At 43.7% G+C, this 10,721-nt stretch overlaps 1 non-coding gene across 1 annotated transcript; it reads left to right on the forward strand.

The window, feature by feature from the left end:
- Positions 1–9,936: 9,936 nt before the first annotated feature.
- On the forward strand, positions 9,937–10,075 carry LOC133901112 (small nucleolar RNA Z247). The gene has a single exon (XR_009906647.1). It is a non-coding gene; the product is annotated as a small nucleolar RNA Z247 (small nucleolar RNA).
- The last annotated feature ends 646 nt before the right edge of the window (positions 10,076–10,721 follow it).

Genomic DNA, 10,721 nt, shown 5'->3' on the forward strand with positions numbered 1-10,721 from the left:
GAGTAAGCATATTCTTAGGTAGTTAGCTGCTGAGACCAGGATTCGAGAAGAGGAAGGGTATTTGCATAAGAAGATTCTGAAAGCTGCAAAACTACAACCATAACTGAAAGAAAAAAATTAAGAGGTGAAATCGGATACCTGTTTCTCTTGCTATCTGTCTTGACTTCCACCCCAGCCCACTCGATCCTCCCCTCAGCTATGCGACATACTTGCGCACGGAATCTGCAATCCATCACAGGTTAAAAAAACAAAGAAATCAGCTGAGCTAAGTGTTGGAATGTAATCTGTCAATTCCGTCCATCTCGGCTCTCCTTCCATTCTCGCCCGATAGTATTCTATAAATCGGTAGCTTGAGTATGTTTCTGAGGTAGAAAGCATAGTTGATACCAGGTGTATTAGTAACTAAGTACATGTAGAATAGCCAAAAGTTAAGTGCATAAAGTGCTATTGGAGCCAATCTTTTCTATAAATGGCACCACCCGTCTTGCAAACTTCACGTAGAAGCTTCCTTTCCCGTGTTATAGAGCAAATCCTTGTTCAAAAGCTTAATCTACCACAATGGTGATCACCAGAAGGAAGACCCTCATTCTTTACTTCAGGTTTCTAGACTTTGACATTGCGGCGTTCGAATAATCCAATATTGTCATTCTCTGCTCTCTAATTTCCATGCTTTTCTTGTATTCTATGATACTCCATTTTGCATTTTACACTACTACTAAATTCCCCTTTTTTTCGTACTAGCATACTTGTTAGCTTTTTCTGGACAACAATAATCCAGCGGTCGATCCAGTACTATGGGGCAGAAGAGGACAGTAACCCCGAAGAAACCAGAAGCAACCAGGATGTCGGATGTTGCAACAGAGGTCTCCCTGGCACAGAGGACGCTCGCAATAGAGGCCTCCCCGGCACAGAGGTCGGATAGGGATCCAAGCCCACACCAACCGTCCTCCTCCGACAGCAGCAAAAGCTCGGGCTCGTATCACAGCCCGAGCCCTGTTCCGTGCGAGCGGGAGATCCGTCATCGGGAAAGTGACAACGAGTACGATCCCGCCGAAGAGGTATTTAGTTGAGTCAATGCATTTCATACTTGTTACATGGAGTAATATCTTCTATTGATGTCAACTCTCATTTATTTTCTCTCTAGAGGGTGAGGGTGCCAAGATCTTCACGTCGATCATCTGCGCCACAACCCACCGCTACATCTGTGCCCGAAACTGCGGGTCCCTCTGGGCCGACGCTGAAACGAAGAAGGGGCGAGCGTAGCAGGAACAAGTTGCCATCCGGCATTTTTACAATAACACAGGTCGGAGTTGAAGGGGAGCCTATTGCACCTCGTGAGGCCTGCGCCAAATTCCGCAACGGTTGCGGATTCCTTGTCAAGGAGTACGTCCCAATCACTGTAACTGATTGGCGATTGGTGTCGGATGAGATGAAGGATTTTCTATGGGCAACATTGCAGAGAACCATCTGATTCCCCTCGGGAACAGAGGAAGTAGCCAAACAGAATGCATTGAAAACTATGGGAAAAAGTCTCCGGGGTTGGAAGAGTGAGCTCAACAAGGAATTCGTGAAGAAGAATCTGGTACCCTTTAATAAATACGGAAAAATTACACCACAGCAATGGGCAGAGTTTGTTAGGCAGAAGACCACACCTGATGCCATCAAACTGGGTGAATCGTTCAAGCAACTTGCGAAGAAGAATAAGCACCACCATCACCTGGGCACTTCTGGGTACGCCCCCAAAATTTCTGAGTGGAGGAGGCAAGAGAAAGAGGCTGCTCGGGTTGGGAAACCCAACCCTTTAGAAAATTATGACGAGCGAAGCAGGAACTGGGTCTATGCTCGATCACAACGAACCGAGTCTGGGGACTTAGCCTTCAATAGCCCCGAGACCATGGAGGTGACCCAGACCATCCAAGGGCTTGCTAACGAAGGGTCTATAGAGGCTGACAGGGAGAATGACCTGCTTACCAAAGCCCTGGGGAACAAGGAACACCCGGGTTGCACTCGAGGCATCGGATCAAAAGTGGGCTGGAAGCATGGGTTCCCAAACGATGCGGGCCAGTACAAGACACGAACTAGATATAAGAAGACCCTAGAGGAACAGATACAAGAACATATTAAGGTCGAATTCGTGAAGATGTGGAATGAAAAGGAGAAGGAAAGGGCGGCATTAATGCTGATAGAGCAACCAACCAGCCCAGGATTTCGGAGCAGCGTCGGGTCCACACATTTCGATAGCCAGAGATATCCTGTGGATGAAATCAAAGAGGCTACCCCTTGCATTCTTCATGTTCCGGTCGGCAAGGGAGACTTCACTGTCGAGGCTGCCACTGGCCAGGCCATTCCAGGCCGTGTGTTTCACAGTCAAGATATTCCGGCCGGTTACGCCAAGGTACAAGTGGACTCGGTGCAACCGATTTTCAGGAAGTACAAGCTCGAAATCAGCGCACCTGAGGGTATTGAGATTCTCGATGAGGCTGTTGGAAACTTCATTTTGTGGCCCAGACGGGATATCATAGTAAGCTGTCCGAAGTCACAATCGCCAGCGTCCCGCCTGTCCCAGGGCCCTGCATCTCTGCCTCAGGCACCGCTACCCCAGAGCCAACCCACTCCGCCTCAGGCACCTCAGCCCCAGAGCCAACCGACTCCGCCTCAAGCACCTCAGCCCCCGTGCCAACCCACTCCGCCTCAGGCACCTTCGCCCCCGCGCCTGGTATCTCCGCCGCAGGCAACTTTGCATCGTGCTTCACCGTCTACAACTCAGGCACCTCCGCCTCCAGCGTCTCCGCCTCCTGCACATCCATCACCTGAGCATCAGAGAGTTCCTACAATGATTACCCCGTATGAGAAGATTGAGCTACCTGATCCGATGAAGAGGTGGCTTCTGTCCTCGTCAAAACCAAAGGCATCATCCGCATAGGAATCTCCAGCGAAGGGCAATCTCACGAAAGAGATCGTCAAAGCATTAAGTACGTCACAGATAGATTTTGTGCCTACACTGGATGTTCCCGAAAAATATGAGCATGGCAAGCCATTTCTACCATCATTTCAACTCCAGGAAGGTCCGTGGGAGATGAGAAAATTCCACGAATGGTACATGAGGGCATGTCGCGCGGGCCTCTCCATAATCACTGCTTCTGTCCCCGCTAACGTTTATCTAAGCGGAGACAACTACCTCATGTTGAATTTCAAGGACATGCACGCTGTGTTCCGCCTCGACAAACTTGACATCAATCTCATAAGCGTCTAGTGCCTGTAAGTGCCAACAATCTATCTCTACGTTCATAAGTGTACCAATATATGTTATAGAAGCTAATGACTATTAATTTGTTCTGTAGGATGTAATTTAACGATGCAGATAAGTTAAAGAGGCCTGTCGGATTCCTTGATCCGCAACGAATTTTCCAGCCAAACATGATCGTGAACATAAGGACTGATGACCCTAGGATTAAGGGGAAGAGTAAAAAGGATAAAGCACGGGTCATAAAAGAAACAACCAAAACAAAAAGGCTCGAAATATCAACCTACGTAGGAAGGGCTATGCTTGAAATGCAGGACAAGGACTGCATCTTCGCTCCCTACAACTTTAAGTAAGTGTGATACGTTATGAATCTAACATAAGTGTTCAACTTAGTTGATTGATCAAGAATCTAACAGAAGTATTCATGTAGCGATCACTACATTTGTATAATGCTGATGCCGAAGTCGAGCAGACTCGTGGTCCTTGACTCTGCCGATTTCCAACAAAAATCCTACCAAGATTTCATTGATATTATACAGAGGTAAAGGAAGTCTCCCATACTTAAAATTCTTATACATTATTTATGAATTGATAATTACTTGTTGGTATTCGAATAGGGCCTACAAGTGGTACGTAATGAAAGGTGGGATACACGATACGGACAGGCCGGATGCGATGACAGTCCATACACATTTTCCGGTACTAACACAACTTCTAATTCTTGTATTCCACTATTAATGACGAATAGTTTTATTGAACTAACGAATACGTTGCGTTTTTTTAAGTGCCACAAGCAAGGTTTCAATACCGTTCTTTGTGGATACTATGTTTGCGAATTTCTTAGGATAAACGGGAGGTACACAATGAACCCTGAGGACGTAAGTCACCATTGCGCCTGCACATTCTTATTTGGTTATGTTTCCGTTGTTAGTAGTGTTTTAACTCTTTTAGTGTGTTTTCAAACCAGTCAAGGATGATTCAATGTGCGAACCAAGCTCTCACCGATAAAGAAATTCAAAACGTCCAACGTGACATGTGCCGGTTTATTATGCACGAAGTCATCCACAAGAACGGTAGATTCTTTGATCGCGGAGGCGAATTAGCTAGCCATCCGAGACTTTGTGTGTGGGACAGCGACTCTTAGCTATATAGGCTTGTGATGTTGTAAATACTGTTTTGTAAATATTGCTGTACTTGTGTTAAATGTTGAAATATGTGATGTTATTCATATTATTATTGAAACTGTGTGAAATCTGGACGGAATAAAATATATTCTATTTATTTTTTTTGAAATAAATACATACCACAGGCGGTTCTCCTACGGAACCACCTGTGCAAATCTTTATATCACAGGCGGCAGCTAATGTGGACCCCGCCTGTGAAAATCCATTTCCACAGGCGGTTGACATTAGGAACCGCCTGTGGAAATAGATTTCCACAGGCGGTTCGTTAAGATAACCGCCTGTGGAAATCCATTTCCACAGGCGGTCACTTTTGCTCCTGTGGAAATCGGCCTTCTGTCAGAGACGGGTGCGCCAAACGCCTGTGAAAAAGTTTTTCCACCCGCCTGTACAGTATCGTTTTGTAGTAGTGAAAGCGTAAACCCCACAAATAAATGTGCCTTCTTTTCTGCGTCGATTCCATTGTACTGCTGCACATATATTGTACGTCTTCAGCACTAATGTGCTGGTCAACTGGTGGTCTTTCTATAACATATCTACACCTTGCTTTTGTAGAGGCATAGATTTGGATGTATGTTCGAGAACAATGGCTGATTTTTCAGATAGACATCTGTGAGTGATAGTCTTGTATTATTTTTATTCGTTTTTTATTCGAGAGATATTTGAGCCAAATTTTAATATATGGAGTGCATGTTGATCTGTTTTTATATGTAAAAAGAGGGCCGCACTGCCCCCAGTTGATCTCGTCACCAGTTCTAGCAGTAGCAAGGTTCGCTGGTGAGCCTTGGCCTCAGGGCCATGACACTCTTGATGTGAAATCCACTCCGAACTAATTCTTTCTTATATGTGAAACAAACGTACCTTTTTATCCCCCCCCCCCCCCCCCGCGTGTAACAGCCTATGTTAAATTCTGGCTCAAGGAACCTATTCCTTTCGCACGATCACATATCACCTATTCCCCCATCCCCACATCTCTCTTTGTCATTGTTAATACATTTTGCTCTCAGAGCCATGTCAATTCTTAACAGGTGGACCTGGTTTGAGACTTCGTCTTAAAATCATAAAGAATCCGCCTATAATTTATTTATCAGGGATTATATTCTGAGTGCTCATTCGATGTCCAGTGGCTTAGGTGTCGAGCAGAACACAACAGGGGGGTGGGGGGTAGACATACAGGATCTGTACTTTGAGGGCAGGTGGGGATATGAAAGTTCAGGAATTAAATTTTGGTGAAATTTCGTGAATTTTATGAATTTTGGAGGAGCACGAAGTATCTAATTTCGAATTTTTCTTTTATTAATATGTGAGACACATAGAGCAAACAACAAAAATGACAGAAATTTCTATAAAATTAGTTTTCATAGTTATCCGCTTAAGAAACTATCTATAAAACCTATTTTCACAGACGATGCGCTTAAGAAATCTTTATGCCGTGAATGAAAAAAAAATTGAAATCCCTACATGAAATACACGTTGCGCGCCGGCCAAGAAGTAGCCCTCGAAGGCACATCTCCCATATTACAAGTCTACTGTCTTCCCCTCAATGATTTCTTTTCATCGACACGTGTCAGTACAATGAGCTTACGAGGCAAAAGCCCTTACTCCCTAACTCTCAGAGACCATATCACACTTATTCTTTTTCCTCTGAATTGCAACTTTGTATATTATGCTACTTTCAGGTTAGTTTCTTTAAAAAATCCTACTAAATCATGCTGCTTTCCACTGAATTCTAAATAATACTTGAATATCCTTCTCTATAGAACAGTTTTCCTAAATAGCTTCAACTTTCAACCAAAAAATTGTGAAACTTTCAACTCGAAATAACTATATTACATAAAATTATGAAACCTTCTACTCTAAATTACTTGAACTTCTCCAATAAAAATACAGAATTTTTTAGTTGAAACTATTGAACTTAGTACACAAATTTCGGAACTTTGTGCTCTAAAGTACCTGAACTTTTTATTGAAAATGTGAACTTTCTACTTGAAATTGTACTCAACTAGTTAAACTTTCAACTGAAAATTTTTCATGGTCCAAATAACTGCCAAATAAAAAATCAGCTCAAAATAAATAAAACAGTAAAATATTCCAAAGATATAAATACGAAAGATACATAAGATCAAACGATATTTCTTTTGTGCTCTGTTTCTTTTGGTGCCGGGCGGCATATGTGGACATCCGTTGTGAGGGAGACCATATCGTGCTTGTTCGCATGGGCCCACTAGGTGATTGAAACGCTTTCGTATTTTACGCCTCATGTATAATATGTGCAATGTTTGAGTAAAAGTAGTAATTTTTTTTTACTAGAACAGGAGTTAAAGTCGTTATACGTTGAGTTAATTGTGGGGATTTTTACTGGAGCACGTGCGAGTAGAATTTGATGTTATATGTAGTAAAAAGTTGGGAGTATAATAACTTATTCTAGACCTGTGTGTAGAATATAGTGTGTGTACATATAGCATACTCAAAAAAATTCCTGGGTGCAATTGTCGTTCTACATTTTTCATCTCTAGATAACGTGTGCTAGATCCTGGTTAAAAGCCAATATTTTGTACGAGAGCAAGGTCCAATCCCGACAAGATGTAAAAAGCCAATACTATCTGGAGACCAATTCTACGTCGGTAAGTGGCGATACTTAAAAAAAAGTATAAGAGTGCCGATTGAAAAACGACTTGAGTATCGGTTTTTTAACTTTTTTTACTCAGCACTGATAATCAGTGACTATCAGTGTTGGAGCTGGAACCGATACTAAAAGTTCTTTTCAGTGCTGGTTCATGTGTCTAACCAGCACTGAAAAAGGTTTCAAGCTAAAAAAATAAACGAGCCGAGCCTACTCGGCTCCTGCAGCCGTCGTGGCGCCGTCATCCACCCCTTCTGCAACTGCGCCTTGCCCTTGAGCGGCGCTAGCCACATCAAATAATTTGCACCAAGTTGAGATTTAACCACCCAAATCTATGAACCATCATCACATTAGGCAACAGAAGGAGCACTCACATCGCTTCATGGTGACCCACACGAAGCCCTTCTCCGTGCTTCGCTCGTACATGCTTGTCAGCTCGCTCAGGAACTGATCTGGTTGCAGCACCATCTGAACAAAGCGACACAGATGTGATGAGAAAAGTGGAAATAATCGGAAGCACAGTCGAAACCTTGCAGACAATGATTGAAATAATGGGAAAAAATTAAGCATCCATATGTTTAAGAACTATACTAATCGCTAAATAGAAGATCGAGAAATCCCGGTGGATTTTATCAAAATCATTGTGCCCTCCTGTACTTCTAATCCGAATTCTAGGGTAAAAAAACCACCAAAAGATTTGGATCTCCATAAGTTCTTCCCACCAAAACACGATTCTCAACACAACGAAGAAGAAACACGGAAAAATCATAGAAGAATAAGCAGAGAAATGAAGAATCAGACGGGAAATTAGCATCGTGAGAGGCCTCGCCGATTGTCGAGAGAGCAGTTTCTCCCGTACTCTAGTCTCCCTCTCGTGTTCGTTTCGCGGGGAGATTTGGATGGGGATTGGGGAGAGATGGGGGGGGGGAGACTAAGAGGATAAGGTCACGTGAGGATGAGGAAGCGAGGGTGAGAGAGAAAGAGAGGATAAGGTCAAGAGAGAGGACTGAGTCGTGATTGAGCTAAGTGGACGCATGAGGGTTGGGCCAAAATCCTATTTCATTGAAATTTCGGGTCCGGATCAGGCTTCAGTGCCGATTTGTATTAAAAACCGGCAATGATATTATTAATGCCGATTTTTGTTACAACGTAGCACTGATAGTACGTATCAGTATTAGTTCTTAGTAGTTTTATTATGGTTCGAGCGTAGGAGGTTAAAAATTGGCACTGATACCTCTTCAGTGACGGGGTTTAACCCGCACTGGTAGGATGTTACTTTTGATCGTTTCTGTAGTAGTATGGTGACATGCTTGGCATCGTCGAGGCTAGAAGCAAGAGCCTTTACAATATAATGGTGGCTGACAGCATGGCTATGATATTGTGGTAGGCAGGTGTGGTGCGTACTGTGGAGCAGGCAGCTTCGTGACGAGGTGGAGACGGCAAGTTTGGGAGTATGGTCAAGATGTGAACATATATATATATATATATATGTATGTATATATATATATATGTATGTATATATATATGTATGTATATATATATATATGTATGTATATATATATATGTATGTATATATATATGTGGTGATTTACATACGTGTGCATGTTCGTATATACCATGTGCATGCATGTAGTAGCGTCCATGCATGTACAATACAAAAGTATGTGTTGTCAGTGGCGAAAGGACAACTGGAGCTGTGACATTTCAAAAGCAAGCCAGGTTTGTCACCGGCGGTGAAGATATGAATGTTCGTCGTCGGTAAGTTGCCCCACCAGCGGCGAATGCAAAACAGTTGCATGGGTTCCACACAACACGAAGTGTTATTAGCTTGTGTTGCAAATCCGTGAAGAGTTGGAAGATCGAAGTGAAGCAAGTTAGAACCCAGCGCAACGTGATGAGATCCCTCGGCCGTGTGAAGTTCTTTGATATTCCGCAGAAGCTTTGCACGTTGGAATTGAAGGAGCAACAAGATTAGCAGGTGAATGTTAAGAACCTAAAATTAATCTATCTTGTTGCTGGCATGTGTCTGTGCAGTAGTAGTTGCGTAGTTGCATGTAAATTTTGTTAGGAAGGGAGAGGAGTGTTAGGGATAAAACTAGAGTCTGAGATTGATTTGTTTGTATTGGAGTTGGTATAGTTAGAACTGGTTTGAACCGTAGGCTTTGATGTATAGATAGAGATACTCTCGGTTCAAACCATTGTCACATGCGCACGCATGAGATGTACTCGGACCCGATCTGTTAACTCTCGCCAGTTTCCCTGGCCTATATAAACGCGTAACACGCGGCCTCGCAAGGGTACAAACGCTTCTGCAGGCTAGATACTTCACATGGTACCAGGGCCTATCCTCTAGTTCGATCTATGGCGGGCGAGACTCCTGCATCGTCTTCTGCTGGCCACGCCATGACGCCTTCGCTTGGCCACCCGGTCACAGAACGCCTGACGTGAAGTAACTACCCGCTCTGGAAAGCACAAGTGCTTCCTGCTGTACGTGACTGCGTGGAGCGCTGCTTGATGGCTTTCTTGGTGGCACAGAAGTCGCCCCGGTCAGAGAGATTGATGCTGCTGTTGGGGACAAGTCGACCATGGCAGGAGATAAACCGACAAAGGTGCTGAATCCCACCTATGCACAATGGATGGCACGGGACCAACCTGTTCTCAGCTATCTGTTGTCTTCTCTCTCGTGAGAAGTTCTGATGCGGGTTGTCACAATGAAGATGTTTGCACAGGTTAGGAAGACCATCAAGGGCATGTTCTCCTTACAGACACGTGCGAGGTCCGTCAATACCCGCATAGCCTTGGCCATGACACAGAAGGGCAAAATGTTCGTTGCTGAGTATGTCGGGAAGCTGAAGACGCTAGGAGATGAGATGTCATCCGCCGGGAGACCCCTTGATGACGAAGAGAGGGTTTCATACATCCTCAGCGGTCTCGATGTTCATTTCAATCCAATCATGTTAGGTATTGTTGCAAGAGTTGAACCAATCACAATTAATGAGCTGTATGCTCAACTGTTAAGTTTTGAGATAAGGATGGACTTGCTGCAAGGAGGTTCTCAATCGTCCGTTAATGCTGGCCATGGTAGGCATGGCCGTGGTCAAGATTAAGGGCGCAACAGCTACTCCAATAACTCTCGGTCCAGCAACACCAGTAGTGACAATAACAACAATTCTTGTCTGTCTAATTAGACAACATAGCAGCTATGTCACAAGAACGGACACATAGCAGCAACAGGTTGGAATCGCTTTGATTCTGACTATGCACTAACTCGTATTGTGTCGACACCAACTGGTACACAGACACAATTGCTACAAATCATATCACCAGTGAGCTTGAGAAGCTGACCATCCATGACAAAATACAATGGCAAAGATCAGGTCAAGACTACGAGTGGTGCATGTATGAATATTAATTATATTGGACATACTATTGTTCACACCCCTAGTCATAATCTCTATCTAAATAGTGTTCTTCATGTGCCTCATGCTGCGAAAAAGCTTGTTTTTGTTCATTGTCTTGCCACTGACAACAAAGTCTTTCTTGAATTTCATCCCAATTTTTCTTGATCAACGATTAGGCAACAAAGAAAGTTCTTCAAGGCCCATGTAAGCGAGGCTTGTCCTCTCTCTCTCTCTCTTCTTCACCAGCCGATCCCAGCAAAAAAGTTCTAGGT

The sequence above is a fragment of the Phragmites australis genome, chromosome 19, assembly GCF_958298935.1.
Source record: "Phragmites australis chromosome 19, lpPhrAust1.1, whole genome shotgun sequence".
NCBI lineage: Eukaryota > Viridiplantae > Streptophyta > Magnoliopsida > Poales > Poaceae > Phragmites > Phragmites australis.